Below are 14,795 nucleotides of genomic sequence, written 5' to 3' on the forward strand. Positions count from 1 at the left end.
GGATATATCAGATAGCGCCTATTTATCGTTCGATCTTGAGCTTGTTAAAACAAATTGAAAACCTAAAATTTGATTCACGAATAAACACAGTTTTGACCGACTCGAGTGCCTGGTTGATAAAAAAAAAAAAAAAAAAGTAAAAAAATCTGGCAAAATCGATGCCATTATATGCGAAAAAAAAAGAAGCCAGATAAGAAAACCTTCCCATCGTATATATTTTGAAAGTTTTATTATGTACGTATACATTATGCATTTCCGCAATCTTGTTAGAAAGCCAAGCCAGTTTCACGAGAAAGACGACTTGTTCAAAAACAACCTCATAATCAGAATGAAATCGGCGAAACGGTTCACGATAGGTAAATATATGGCAAAAATTAAAAATGAATAAACGAATAAACTAACGAGACAGAAAAAAATATACACGCACATCAAACGGATCCGAGAAAAGAAAGCGATCCGATATTTCGATGTTTTCGAAAGATTTTTATAGGTATTCGTAAACATAGGATGCTGATCGCGACGACTGATCAATGTAAATTAGAAACTTTAGAAATTCGAATAAATTGACAAAGCGTAAGCTCGCCCCCATCTCGGGGGAAAAACACAAAAAGTAACAAAAGCAAGGCAAAACCAAGATAAGTGTACCAGTTATTCACCCTGTCCCAATTAATGATTCGTTTGATCCTTAGTTCTAAAATGACCAAAAAATTAATTTGTAGTGTCCAATCATCTAGCGATTGGTTGTAGCCATCGAGAAATTCATCATTTGTGCCGTGAATTTGTAATTTTCTAAAATAAAAGGATCAATAATTGGGTCTAAACGTGCAAATAACTGATACACTTACCTTAGGTGTCCGTGCAGCGTTGGACTCCGCACTGTTCCAAATAGGTAAATAAGTTTACGAGACTGTGCGGATATCTATTTAAAGCCGTTACGCCGATATCAAGGGGAATAGTAGGTACCACTTACTCAACTGACATAACCTTTGTGTCAATCCCGAACGAAAAGTGCCGGGTGTGAGTTGCCTTATTCGTTTACCGGAACCGATTAGCATACATACGTATAAGCGATGTATTTTTACCTCGGCAACCTTACCTGCACATTCTCCTCTAAAACCTTTTCTTTGTTTACAAAACGGACAAGGCGACAATCAGAATCCGGAAGGATTATCGCTAGTGATACCTCTCTGGTAACTCTGGTATTATAGGTACCCGCGCACGATGGTCAAGTTGAGTGCATGGCCGTCGATACGAGAATGCCTCCGTGTAAATTCGAGATACAGTTGGAACAGCGAGAGCGATTCAACGCGTTTCGTATTTCTCGAAATTTTTTCTTATTTTTACGGTTTTTTACAAAAAAAAAACCCATCATCGTCTACAAGGCCTCGCATTATTACAAGCCGTCGGTCTGTAGCGATCAGATCGTCTGAGGCAAAAAGCTTAAATACCCTCAAAATAATCTTGCTTTGCAATTTTTGCTCATGCATACACACACACACACACACATATATATATATATAGCGTCGCGGGAAGTGATTTAAAATAATTAACTCGCTCTGCACTCGGAGCACTTAAGTTTAACATTATTGATTGATTTTTTGTCCGCGATATCTCCCTCATTCTTGAATTGACAATGCTTGTTTCGCCTTAATTAACCACACGTAATATTGAGCGGGTGATCCGATATTTGACCAAAACTGTATAGGGTACGAACAAAAGTTTTTGCTTAGTTATAACTATGACATCACAATACAAGTATGTATGTATGAATGTACGTACGCATGTATGTATGTATGATTTCTATAATTGATCGCATCGATAACGCGGTCCTAAAAAAAAATCAGTTGGTGAAGGTGGACAGAAAGCAAAAAGAAATAGAAAATGGACGAAAGAAATACGATAGAAAGAGCAACGAAGATGATCTCATTGAGCAAAAACGAAGGCGGACCTCAGCCGCAATTATACCAATGTTACACGCTTCAAACGTTTTATGCTGGAAAAAAAAATACCCATATATATGTATATGTATGTATATACTCTATTTTCCGTATACAAAAATGAATGAAGAGAAGAAAAATACGGATGAAAATAAATAGCAAATATAACAGAAACGGTAAAAAGTTGACGACGTTGGATTATAATTATCAATGTTCGAGCTACGGCCAGAGTAGTTCGGTTACCAGCCTCTACATCCAGTGTGCCTTTAAGTCAAATATTTCAGCGCAAGATTCTCACCAAACATCTCAACGTTTTAACTGTGCCGTAAATATTCTGTGAATCCAGATTTCTCTCGTATAACCCGCCGGATCCTTCAACAGATAGTCTAAAAAACTACGTCCACAAGCAAGTGTGTGTACAATCTTGTTTTAACGAGCACACGCATGCAAGTTTAAAATAAACAACGCTCTTAAGCTCTCATATAATTATATATATATATATGTATGTATAACGAATCGCGAGTAATCAGGTCAGATTTCTCAAAACAAGCCAAGTTGCAATTATTGCCATGACATACCGAAGAGTCGCAATGAGGATCTGTGCACCGTCAGCGTACTTCATTGAGCAATTAAAACTCGGTTTTGTCGTATTGCTGAGCAAAGCTGTAAGCGTCGCGTCGGGTTAATCTTGCAAAATAATTATTTCGCGGAATACATGTATAAATTATGCCTGAATGATCATCATTGCGGATTTTGGAAGGTCAAGGGGTACATTCAAATCGTGGCTTGTACATGTTCGAGGCCGCTGACGCATTAATACGGGTGAAAAATCGCTCATTATTGATTTTGCACCGAGTCGTGCGACGACGTCACGACGAGTCCTTTCATTTCCGGGTGAATTGGAATACGTACGCGGGCAGAGGGTTGACTGCAGTCTGCAATGCGAGCCGACAATACAGCACCGCAAATAATTCACTCCGCTATTGAACTCGGTCGCATCCTTGTCGGTCCTGTCGCCGTGACGTCACTGCCGAGGATGCTTAGGTGTATACGCATAGAACAAGGATGACGATTATATTTATGCGAGATAGTGAAGCAAACACGTTTCGTCCAATGCCACGTGGACCATCTCTTTCGCCAGAGTAACTAGCGCCGAAGATGACGCGATCTCGCTCGTCCTTCGAGACTCCGACTCCTCGATCAGGTGAAGAAGCATCGGAAAAAACGCCGAGAGGCTGACCGATGGATTTTACTTGTCGCAGGATCCAAGGTTTCGAAGTTTTCTGAACCGCAGGCGCGTTGGCAACCCTTACTGACGACTGGTTCAAGGTTCGTTACACTTACATATATACCTACGTGGAAAGATTTTTATCATTTACTCTATGATGGATTGTTAAGAATTATTTTAATTGCAAGTGTGATTATTTATTGCATAACCCGGAGCAAGATGTAAGTGAAAGAGGGAGAGAGAGAGAGAGAGAGAACAAGACACGATGAAAAACCTTGGCTCGATTAATAATCACTGCGGAGCCTATTTGCCGCTTCACCTTGAACGGTTCACCCTCTTCCTCCGTTTGGTTCTACGCGTATTGCGATACGTAACCGCGGCTAGATTCGCAGTACATTCTGCACTGATCGAACCCGCGGGTGTACGGTAGCCTGGAATAATGATTTATTTGTTGAGTTAACGAGGAATATCTACACGAGAGATCTATAGCTCATCCCGTAGCTGCTGAAGTTGGACAGGTACATATCCTATACACGAAGAGTTACGGAATGAGAAGCACCAAATTCCGATCGCATCGTTTCGATAGTCCGGGAATAGAATATGAACAAAATCGTTCGGCGATCTTAGGTCACGCTGTAAAAATTCGTTACGCTTTGAAGGAATGACGTGGAACATTCGACGGAGTGTTTATTCGATTTCTACTCACGCATAGCCCTCGCCTCACCTTCGACATTGTATAGGTGGACCCAAAAAGTTCGAGCAGTTCTGCTTACCTGCAAAAAGAGAAACACACGTTATATGTAGCCAGGGACACGTAATATTACATGTATCGCATATCGTTATTACTGGGTTATCATCATTAACTAACAATAAGCCTGTAAAGAGACTTTGAAATATTTTTTGTACCACGGAGTCGAATGCCTTGATCAATTAAGGCCAACGCGATGCGTCACGTACTGTGCGCTGTAACAAACCGAGTTATTTTATGCTTGTGTAATACGAATATCTCGACTATTGGAATGATTATTTGAATGATAATGGAATAACCGATGAAAGTTAATCGCGCGTCGTGTAGCAGTAACAATGATCGATCTCTGAAACTCTTGTCACTGTACTTATTTTCACCTTCACCTTCGTCGAGTGTAGGAAAGATACGGACTGACAGAACGTATTAAAGGTTGAATCGGTTCACTGTCAGCCGCGTATTCCACACGTAGGTTTTCTTGGCAGGGTGTTTCATCTGTCCCGTATAACAATTACGGTATCAGGTATGCGGCTTACGCGCCAAAGAGTGACAAACTAAGGACATAACGAGTATGAAAAAAACCGAACGACGGCCGGGAGCAGCCTGATATGGCCAGTAAGGTCAGGGTGCGGACCTGGACCTCGTAGAGGAATGCCATTACTGGCAAATCCAGGCATGCCAAAGTAGAAGCCCCTGCGTCGAGGCAGAGAATGAGAGAGAAATCGTCGAAAGGACTTTCAAAGGTGTATAAGAAGAGAGTATCTCGCCTCTGATTGAGTTTCAGTCATAAACCTAGCGGTACGCAACTAACAAGGAAACCCAGCTAGACAGAAGCTGCAAGTTCCAACAGTCATACCAACTGGCACATCCTAATTATAATGGTATAAAGCCGTGGCTGTCAGCTGTCGAGCTTGCATACCGAATGGTTTATGGTAGTGATATAAACGTCAACGGCGCTATGCGAGGGAGAGAGAGAGTGCTACTGCCGGTGATGCTGCGAAGAGGCTAGAGTTTTTAAATTTACGAGAGAGAACGAGCAGTCGTGATTGCTTACGTGGAAAGTAATGCATTTTTGTGGACGCGGAGGAGACTGGAAACGCGCCAAGCCCACAAGGACAAAGTAACGCAGTCCGTCTGGAATTTTCTACTTTCAAACTGACCAGCTCGGGGTAACGTGATTTGAACAAGGCTGAGCGACTGCATGCGGTACAGACTACCGAGAGGGAACAAAATGCAGTTTACTCCTCCTGGCGCCTGCAGCATAGACGAAAGGATGCCGCGTATTTTCGTCTCAACGCGCCGAGGAGCGCAACGAGAGTAAGAAGAACCCCCCGCGACGTATCGTGCGATGACTCGCCAAGGAGCATTGTATGCACGGACATACGTACGAAACCCGGATAGGGACACGTCGTTCTGACATGGAAAATTATTAGAACCGACGAAGCTTTGAGATATCGAAACGAGCCTCTGGATCGCGTGTTTGGTACCAAGTGCAGTCGACTGGCTGCGAACTGGCCCCTGCTTCAGCGTGCATCGAGATGCAACGCCAACCGTATAAAACAAGCTGCCATACATGGGGCGACCGTCAGGCTACTCAGCCTCATAGCTGGACCAGTGTTACGGGTCCGGGACTCCGGGTCTCTCTTGGGCCTGGTTGGTCCCCGCTGAGAGCCACGTCGACTCGGACGATGATCAGCCTTCGTAAGTTATGAACGAACCTTAAGGCTGGCTGGGCTGGCTTGCCTGGCTGGCTGGATGGCTGGCTACCAACCAACTCATCTCTCCTCCCTGCTAAGAGAGAAGTATTTACGTTTGTCACTTGTTCTTTTCAATCGCGTTCCACGGCGAGCCTCTTCAGTTATAAGATCAAGTTTGTGAAAATTTTTTTGCTACCGGACTCGTCCCGACTCGACGCTCGTCGAGTGCGTATTCGCCTGCCCTTCGTATCTCAGGATCATGCTGGTGATACAATTACCATCCTTCAAATCCTCAAAACTCGGCTAACCTTTAAGCGTATAATATGTGAAACGTCTAGTTTCACATTACGCAACGATGCGTAGGTAGAGAAAGAAATTCTTCAAACTGTACTAATGTCAAGGCTGAGCGGATGCACCTTGAAGTTTTCAATGTATCATCGCATCAACACCGCCCAAGTCACTAGGTAACAATTCAATTTGGTAGATCAAACAAGCACACTGATACAACGTGAAATGTTACTTCATTGTTCGGACAACGCCGGACCAAACTTGGCTACTATATTTGATTTCCTCGAGGAAAACAACTTTCGATTGTTATCGATTATTCCTATCTTAAACGTAATGTGTTTGAGGTCAGAACTTGACTGGTCCGGATCGAGTCGCAGCCATGGCGCGGCTGAGAGCCGGCCTGCAGCCTTTGTTGTTTGTATGGTTGGTGACTTTTTGCTGTACGGTGATGTAGGTATTAAGTAAGCGCTGCTTTCACTGTCGCCTACACGGCCGTTAAATTCCGATCGGCATAACCCGAACCCGATTACAACGACTCTTTCTGCTCCCATATACGATACATTTGAGTGGTTCGCCCAACGGGAGGTCCTCAATCTCCGACCCTGACGTCGCGTCGGAGCGCAGACTTTGTAACATGCATGAGGTTTTTTATCGATCGGAACGTCGATCCAATCATGAATCGACCGATAAATCGATCAGAGTGAAAAGAAATCCGAGCAAGCCAACGTGAATGACAACGCCCATTATTCCAACCCTTCCTTTCCGGTTCGCGTTGCCTCTCACGTACACCGTGGAGCACGCATGAGCGTGCCTTCTGACTTCGCAATTCGATTCCATCTTTCCGATACCGTATTTGACCGATTACTTTTCCTGAAACACAAGTTCCGCACAACTAGACCGGATAACTGAACCCCATTACCCGGCGACCCGAAACGCACAAAGCCGTCGCCGAGACGGTTCACTCACTTTCCTGTAAATCAAGTACCCAATAACCTAAAACCTTATGAAGCTGTATTACAAAATTTTCTCAACGGATGCAGTTTTTATCCCAGTATTCAAGGGCACGATGTTTCTTCTAAGTCAGGGTCGGTAAAGCTTCGCATTTTATGGTCTAATGATTTTAAAATACGAGGTTTAAACCGTACAAATCAACAGGCTTAAAAATCTGCTAGGTTACAATTATTTATAAACAGGAAAATATCATATTTTAGTAGCTTAGGGAAGAATAACTTGAGCGCATCTTTTTTCATTATCGGAACAAAGTTGAAGCAGACAATATAGGCTGACCATAAAGATACCGTATGACGTCACCCATGATAATAACTAATAATATAAGATAAATAAAGATAATAACTAACTACACTGCATGGAATGAAAACCGCAAAATTCGATTATATACGTATCGATCCTGAGATTAAGAATAACCGGGAAGTTGAAGAAAGTTGACACTTGAATGAACGTAGAGTTTGATTAATAGAATACCCGTTCGATGTCTATTGTTTATTTCAAACTTGGTGACGACGTGATGAGTAGAGAGGAGCGTCAGTGCAGAATGTGGAGTGGAGGATCAGCGTTCTGGGAATAAGAGAAGATAGTAATGTGTTCACAGGATGTGCGAAAAATTCTCAAGTGTAACGAAATGAAGAGTCTCTTAGGTTGGAGGGGTAAAAGTCAAAGTACGAATATGGGGAGTGTGAAGTGAGACTATGCACGTAACACGTATCACTTTTGCAATTAACATTATTAGCGGTTATGAAAAAATGTTACCGAATTCTTCTTAAATACTCTACTAATTCACGCACACGTGAAGAATTGCAGAAATTTTTCCCCATTCGGATTTTCTATGATAAGTTCTTTTCGAAAAATTTCATAATCGAGTGTAAGAGAGTGAAAGTACTTCCCGATGATTTGTTAACTGCAATTAACCGTTCAGAAATTCCTCTCCCAATGATTCGGCCTGCCATTCTCCTACATTCAATGAAAAAGAGTTTGAATCTTTTCCCAGGCAATTTTCCATTCACCGTCTAATATAGCGGTTCAAAACGCCTATGTGGGTCGAGCTAAAAGCGTGATGCTTTCAGATGAAAACGGTATGGTCGAACAAAAGTAAACTCCATAAATAATAGCGTGTACAGAGCTTCAAGCTCACGTGTTTGCTTGTCCGAATTACCACGAGGGTAATAAAAATTCTCTACCGTGACGGTTGCATGGAAGCGCAACCTTGAATTTCACGTAGCGGAAGTATCGCCATGTTGCCAATTACTTTCTCCCTGTACTCGCTCTATCAGATCCGTGCGAAAAGTGAACCACGTTCTAGCGTCTACCACTCAACGTGACCCACTTCCGTCGACGCAGACGAACTCCACACGATCGTTACACGCTCGTATAATACTTCCCTATTTTTTTACTATGACAATGGAATTGGATGGGTAAAGGGCTCTTCTTCCGTGCCGGTGGAAGTTGACATTCTTTCATCCTCGATGACACTGCAAATTCGGCCCCACGTACTACATCCAGGGATAACTGCGTGACAAGCATGCAAGGTCTGTTTCCCAATAGATTACCTTTGACATTTCAGTGAGCAAGATGACAAGGTACTTCAGGAATTCAAAGGTATGAGTTATAAAAAATCATCGTGTCCCTAGACATTGTTCAGGGATTAAATGTTTTTTAAATTAAAAAACAATTTGACCTCGAGACGTCGTATGATGATATAAGACAAGGTATCAAGTGAATTCAAATTATCAACACCACTCTTCATGCCCAAGTTTAAATCTGACTTTAATTAACACACGTATGGCTGCAGTTCCTCGCACTTGCTGAAATGTGGTCATAAAATCGACGGTCCCGACAGTCCAGAGGATAAGTGTGTTACACCGAGAGGAGGCAGTAGTGGAGGGACCTAGATATGTGTGGTCTAGACACGCTGTACCGTAGGTACTAGAAATGGATGAGAAGAAGTGTGGAGAGAGTAAAATTGGTCACGAGTTCGTTCTCCTGGCCGATGCCGGTGGTGGTGGTGGTGGTGGTTGCTGGCTGCTGGGTCTGAGACCTGTTAAGTAATAACGATCATTACCGCGAGCTCGCGTAGCGATAGAGGCTGCTGGTGCTGCTGGAGCGCACGGAAACACACTCCAAGGCAAATACCGATGTAGTTTGTACGTGGATTCACGCGTTTAGGTAGGATATAATATAGAGGGGCTCGCGTCCCGATTATTCGCGGTCGTTTCGCCCGAGAAACGATCGGTAACCGTATTCTTCGATAAATTACGGATTACACGCATCCCGAACGATCTCAACAGCCTGGCGCCAGTGTCGCGCACTTATCGATACCCTCGAGGCTCTCCGCGTTCAATCGAATCAATTCTCGAAACAATTTTCGTGTTTGATACACGAGCATCCCCGTTTACAACTAAAACCACTTTTCTGATCGAGCGACGAATAAACAACGTTTATTATTCACGCTCTCAGAATCTGATCCCGCGCAGATAATTGTAATACGTGATCCAGTACTATACGTAGTAATTTCAAGAATCCGCGTACGAACAACGATCGGGATCTCGGGATCTCTCGGGGCCTCTCATGTGGATTGTGCACGCTAGTAAATTATTGTTATATATTCATGAATTAGTTCGAGTTCTCGAGATATTTTTCTCTTTACACACATGTAACAGCGCAGGATGTAATTCTGACCGATCGTTCTCGTAATTTGAATTGACGGTGTATACTTTCCAAGGTATTATTACACTTGCAGCCGGATATTTATCGGCTATATACTTATATACCCTTACATTGAATCGAATCGTGATTAAATTTTCACGCCACGCGGCGATCATTTTTAAATTAAAACAAGACCCGCGGAGGAATCGTTACGGGCTATAATACGAACGTTTATTTGAACATGTTCATCGCCTAGAACCTACCTTATATCGCGTAATACCGTCGCATCGGTTAACCGAAAGGACGAGTACAAATGGAGACTAGCAAAGAATTCTTCTCGTACATCGGTTGCATATAATATCAAGTGAAAACGTAACTTGTACGTCTTCCCGGCACGCAATACACACGCCTGTCGTTATAAATTCCAAGACATGTTACATGAATTATTAATTTTCCCTTGCGACGATCCGTTACAATATCTACACGTAGTTATATCAACGACACTCCGCATATAAAGCCTCGTCAAATTGTCACGTGAGAATAATCCAAGGGAACACCGGACAGCGATAATTCCACCACACGGTTGACTATATTAATCGCTATTCATACGCACGCCCTTGGCTGTAGTAAAGTCCATGCGTCCCGAGAGATTCATAAGTTAAAATACAGAACCCGGGTAATAATTCTCGGCTCGTTCGCATTGACATCAACTGTACGGTTGACGCAGTACGCTGCGGGACGATAATTATTACATACATTCAAGATAATTAATTAATTTCATCCGGGCGATAGGGTAATGAAGCAGGATAAATCGAGATATCTGCACGGCTAGAAAAAGATAATAAAAATTCACTGACAAATCGCAATAACGATAGCGCAGCAGAGACTGCATCGTGTATGGCGGACACGCCCCACCAGTTCCCGGTTATTATAATATTTGATACCGTCTTACCTAGGTATGCGTTGTGCCCTCTTGTCAGATTTACGCGGAGAATGCGGTTGACATTTCTCGGCAACTGGAGCGTTAATCTATCTGGCGTTGAATAACCGATACAATTGAATATACGGCTGGTATACGTACGATAGAATATTGTTATTGGCACGTGCTATTGCCGATCAGAGGGTTACACGCCGGATACCGCATGTATATACCATACATGTGTAGCCTCGACAGTGAACGCAATACTCTTGCTGCTGTTACTGCAGTCGGCAGAAAACGCGGACGCACGGTGTGACATTAGCCATTATCGGTCGCGTACGTAACCGTGGCTAATGACTATCGAGATACACGAGCGTTAGATGCAGCAGATTTGTGTCGCGGCCGTGATCGTTATTTTCTCGTCATTCTTCGGAGCGCGTTTTCCGTCATCGATTTATACGTGGCATCGAACGACGCGCTACTGTATGTAAGTACAACATTAGAAACTTATAGCTTCCGGGTTATCAGAAGCCACAACATGGAGGCTTTTCATCGTGTTCGTTCTTCCATTCTTACCCCTTCGATGATTCAGCCAACGTTCAACGTGCGAGGCCGGTATTTCGGAGATTCCCGTTCGTTTGACCGCTCGTAATTCGCTTCCCTGGCCGACGACGCGACGCAAGGCTTTGTGATACGTAGACGGAGGAACGGTTCGGCTGGTTGATCTCAAGTGTCTCTCTACGCGCACCGCGTTACACTGATTTATCATTATTATTATTTTAGATATGTGAAAGTGTGTCATATTGACCTGCGAACGGGACCCTAGCCGATTACGTAACGCCTTTAAAACCTCAAACGACAAAGGTGACGGGGCGGTGCTGCCGGTTATGTTATAAGTGTCTCGTGCGATGCAGGTTCAACATTCAAATTTACTTCTGATGCGTTTTATACCCCGAGATTTAGTGTCGAATCATCGAACCCGACCCATTCGTCTGTATGACACGATATTATTATGGATTCAACAAAGCCGTTCAACCGCGCTTACAATGTGTATAATAATATGCATAACAATTTGCAATGGTAATTCGTTATCGACGAAGAAGAGACTCTTTCTTTCGCAATATACATTAGGTATGTCGCTACACGAATTCCTGAATCAAACATCACCGCGCATTTGCATCGCAACGTTGCGAAAACGGCGGTGCAATTTTATATGCGCGACGTGAAAGAACCCGTCGATCCGGCTCGTATTACAGCTACAATGTCCACAATCAATTGCAACGCGTGATTGAAAATAATGATCGATGAAAAAATTTAAGACAATCATGCGTTTATCATGATTACAGAAAATTCGTCGGTTGCGTCACGCGGCAAAGGACTGCGAATACGATCCTTGCTGCTTTAGGAGCTATAATAATCACCTGTATCACTCATGTCAACGAGTCATGTCAAATTTCGTTGCAACTGTCAATCTATGTAAGAGATTGCAGGCTCTTAAATACCACAGGCATGGATGTTGTATATTTCGCAAGTATAAGCAACACCACGCATGCATACATTATGTGTGTAAACTCTGTGTGGAAACTGCAGAGCTTTGGATAATTTATAAAACGAAGCCATGTGCCGGGAAATTCGTTCCAAAGAGTAAAGAAAAGACACCAAGTGGTTCCAAGTGCCAGTTTATGTACATTGGACGAATAAGACGGTTCAGCCTCTTACGGGGAAATTTGTATAAGTGGGTCCAGCTTGTACTCATGATCACGAACAATAGTTTAAAATACTCGTGGATATTAATTAATTCAGCGCCACTACGTTTTTTTGTGTCATTGATAAGGAAAAATATGTCATCGGGGAAACGAATTTTGAAATAAATATCTTCATTGTTCATAGAGAATATGTGAAATTTTTCATACCGGGCTCGACGCGAGGTACAACGTTTTTCATTTATGCAGTCCTGGGTAGAAACGCACAATAGGAACCGCTTCACGTCCGCTTCAGCGACAAGCCCTCGATTTCTCCTATGACAACGTGTCATTACGGTCGCTAAACAATTCGACAGATGATGATCGAGCCTTAGGAGTAGGTACAGTGTTGAGGACACCGATGCGTTCCACACTTTCTTATACAAATATGTACCCAGATCTTTCAACCTAATGGCCCACTTGCTGTCGAACCTTCGTATGCAAACTCTCGCGGTATAACTTAGAATATGAAATACCAAATCTTGTCTCATTTTTCCAATCAAGTGATGTGCCGAAAGTCTCGATGTTTCGTACGTTTCTAGTAACCCCTGAAACCTCAAATATTCCCAGTCGAAGATAAACCTTCAGATAAACGCCAACCGTTCCACGCGTTTAATATTAATCCCACGTAAACACTTGTAACGCACATTCTGCGAAAGCAAGGGAAATTATCCGTATATATGTTCGGCAACGAGTAGAAAACAGACACGTCTAATTTTCACAATTGTTCTCACCTAGAAATGGCGAGTGCTTACTTGTTTCAACTAAAACGACTGCATAATCGATGGAAAAATTTTGAAAATTAAATTACCACCCCGAGATTCCACAACTCCTATAACTGTCGTGCTGAAATAATTGTAATGGACTTCTTCCAGGTAGAGAGTTACACGGACGTGCATAGACGTCAGATTCACGTAAGAAAACGATAAAAGCGAGCTGCAATCCGATTTGAAAAAAGGGCGTCGGAGGGAATAAGGTATAATTAATTACACACATCAATCACCGTGATTTCGTTTAGAATACGCGGTATTTCTTCGTTTTTTTTTTTTTTTCAACCACGCAACGAACACTCGCTGTATATTATACTTACTGTACGGATCGTGCAGCAGCTCGTAGTGGGCGAGTTGAGTACTCAAGACTCTCCCGCAGGAGCTAGGCTGTAGCTGTTATAGGTAGGTACCTACACCGAGATTCTAACGCACTCGTTAAATTAATGGGCTTCGAGTTTTCTTTTCGTCGTCATGTTTGTTTTTGCCCCCCACTTTTTTTCTCTCTCTCTCTCTCTCTCTCTCTCTCTCTCTCTTTCTCTCCTTACTCAATGGGAATAATTAATGCAGTAATTAATAGGCAATTTGCGGCTTGTTAGGTGGCAGCAAGCTGCATCACCGTATAAAACTGGCCATACATGCGTGTATGTTTGCATGTATTTATGTATATTATACATACCTGTACGTAGACGGCGCTTTGGATATTAATACAAAAGCTACGATATATAATTATCATACGATTATCATAATCACCGTGTCGATAATTAAACGGTTAAATATGCCTTACGCTTAAATCGCTACCGAAATTGCTGCAGCAATTTGGTGAAAATTTTTAAACTGTTACGCATGATTTACCTTCGCGATTTTTCAAGGGACTTCACGATTTAATAACGATCGCACCTGTCCATCCGATTTCGTTTTATTTACTTACTTTTTTCATTCTCTCTTCGTTCCTCTTTTTTTTTTCAACGAATCAGGTTTTTCCGCATCATTATCGTCGTCGAATCGTGCACGCCGCAGTTTTTTAACCCCGAAATTTAAACAAGCTAAAAATCTTCCGCACACACAATTACATAAACACAACGATCAAATTCCTGCGTCAACCGTATATTGTACATTATGCGAACCATTTCACACGGTACGTACGTAAACGAGTATATATGTAAGCGCTCGTTGCGATGATGATCATATCAAAGTCCTTATGCAACTAGGATTTGGCGCCAAGCATAATATCGCAAATAAACCATCTGGTAGAATCAGGGCAATAAAAATTAGGCAGAGTGTAATAAAAATCTAGGAATAAACTAGAAACAAAAATTAACCACCAAAAGAATATCAGTAATTTTGGTTACGGAAATAATGCACCTGACATATTATACACGTTATAAGTAAGTTTATAAATATAATGAACCGGTAAAACTGGACTTGAGGCGTCAATTAATCATACTTAATATGCAGATTCGTTAATCCGCGAATCGAAGAACAGAATAATTAACGACGCGAACGCGAAGAAAATGAATCGGCATCCCCGAGCTTTCGTACAAGCTTTTATTTATAGATCGGCAGGTACTTGAAAGTATTTTCGAAGTTCCCGCAGTCGTTGTTACTCGTATATCTACGATACGCTAAGAAATAGAAAAATTCCACGGGGTGAAAGGGCAATACGAAATGACGAAAAGACGAGGTGTACAGAATCGCAAGGATTTTTCTATCCAACAGACGAGATTAGCCTAGCGTGGAACACTGATGAAGTGTCAGGACGCGGACGAGTCACAGTTGGCTGCTTCGCAAACTTTTCAGACTCGCGGGGAC

At 42.5% G+C, this 14,795-nt stretch overlaps 1 protein-coding gene across 6 annotated transcripts in view; it reads right to left on the reverse strand.

The window, feature by feature from the left end:
- LOC107220150 overlaps window positions 1–14,795 on the reverse strand; it is a 120,908-nt gene that overhangs the window by 78,534 nt on the left and 27,579 nt on the right. Inside the window, exon 2 of one of the 6 annotated variants that reach the window (XM_046734304.1) lies at window positions 3,890–3,938. The exons of 4 other annotated variants lie outside the window; for them this stretch is intronic. The gene's annotated coding sequence lies outside the window, so the exon portion shown is untranslated. Of the gene's footprint in view, window positions 1–3,871; window positions 3,939–14,795 lie in introns of all 6 variants that reach the window. One more of the 6 variants, XM_046734308.1, reaches the window with a different exon arrangement.

The sequence above is a fragment of the Neodiprion lecontei genome, chromosome 1 (genome assembly GCF_021901455.1).
Source record: "Neodiprion lecontei isolate iyNeoLeco1 chromosome 1, iyNeoLeco1.1, whole genome shotgun sequence".
In the NCBI taxonomy this organism is placed as follows: Eukaryota; Metazoa; Arthropoda; class Insecta; order Hymenoptera; family Diprionidae; genus Neodiprion; species Neodiprion lecontei.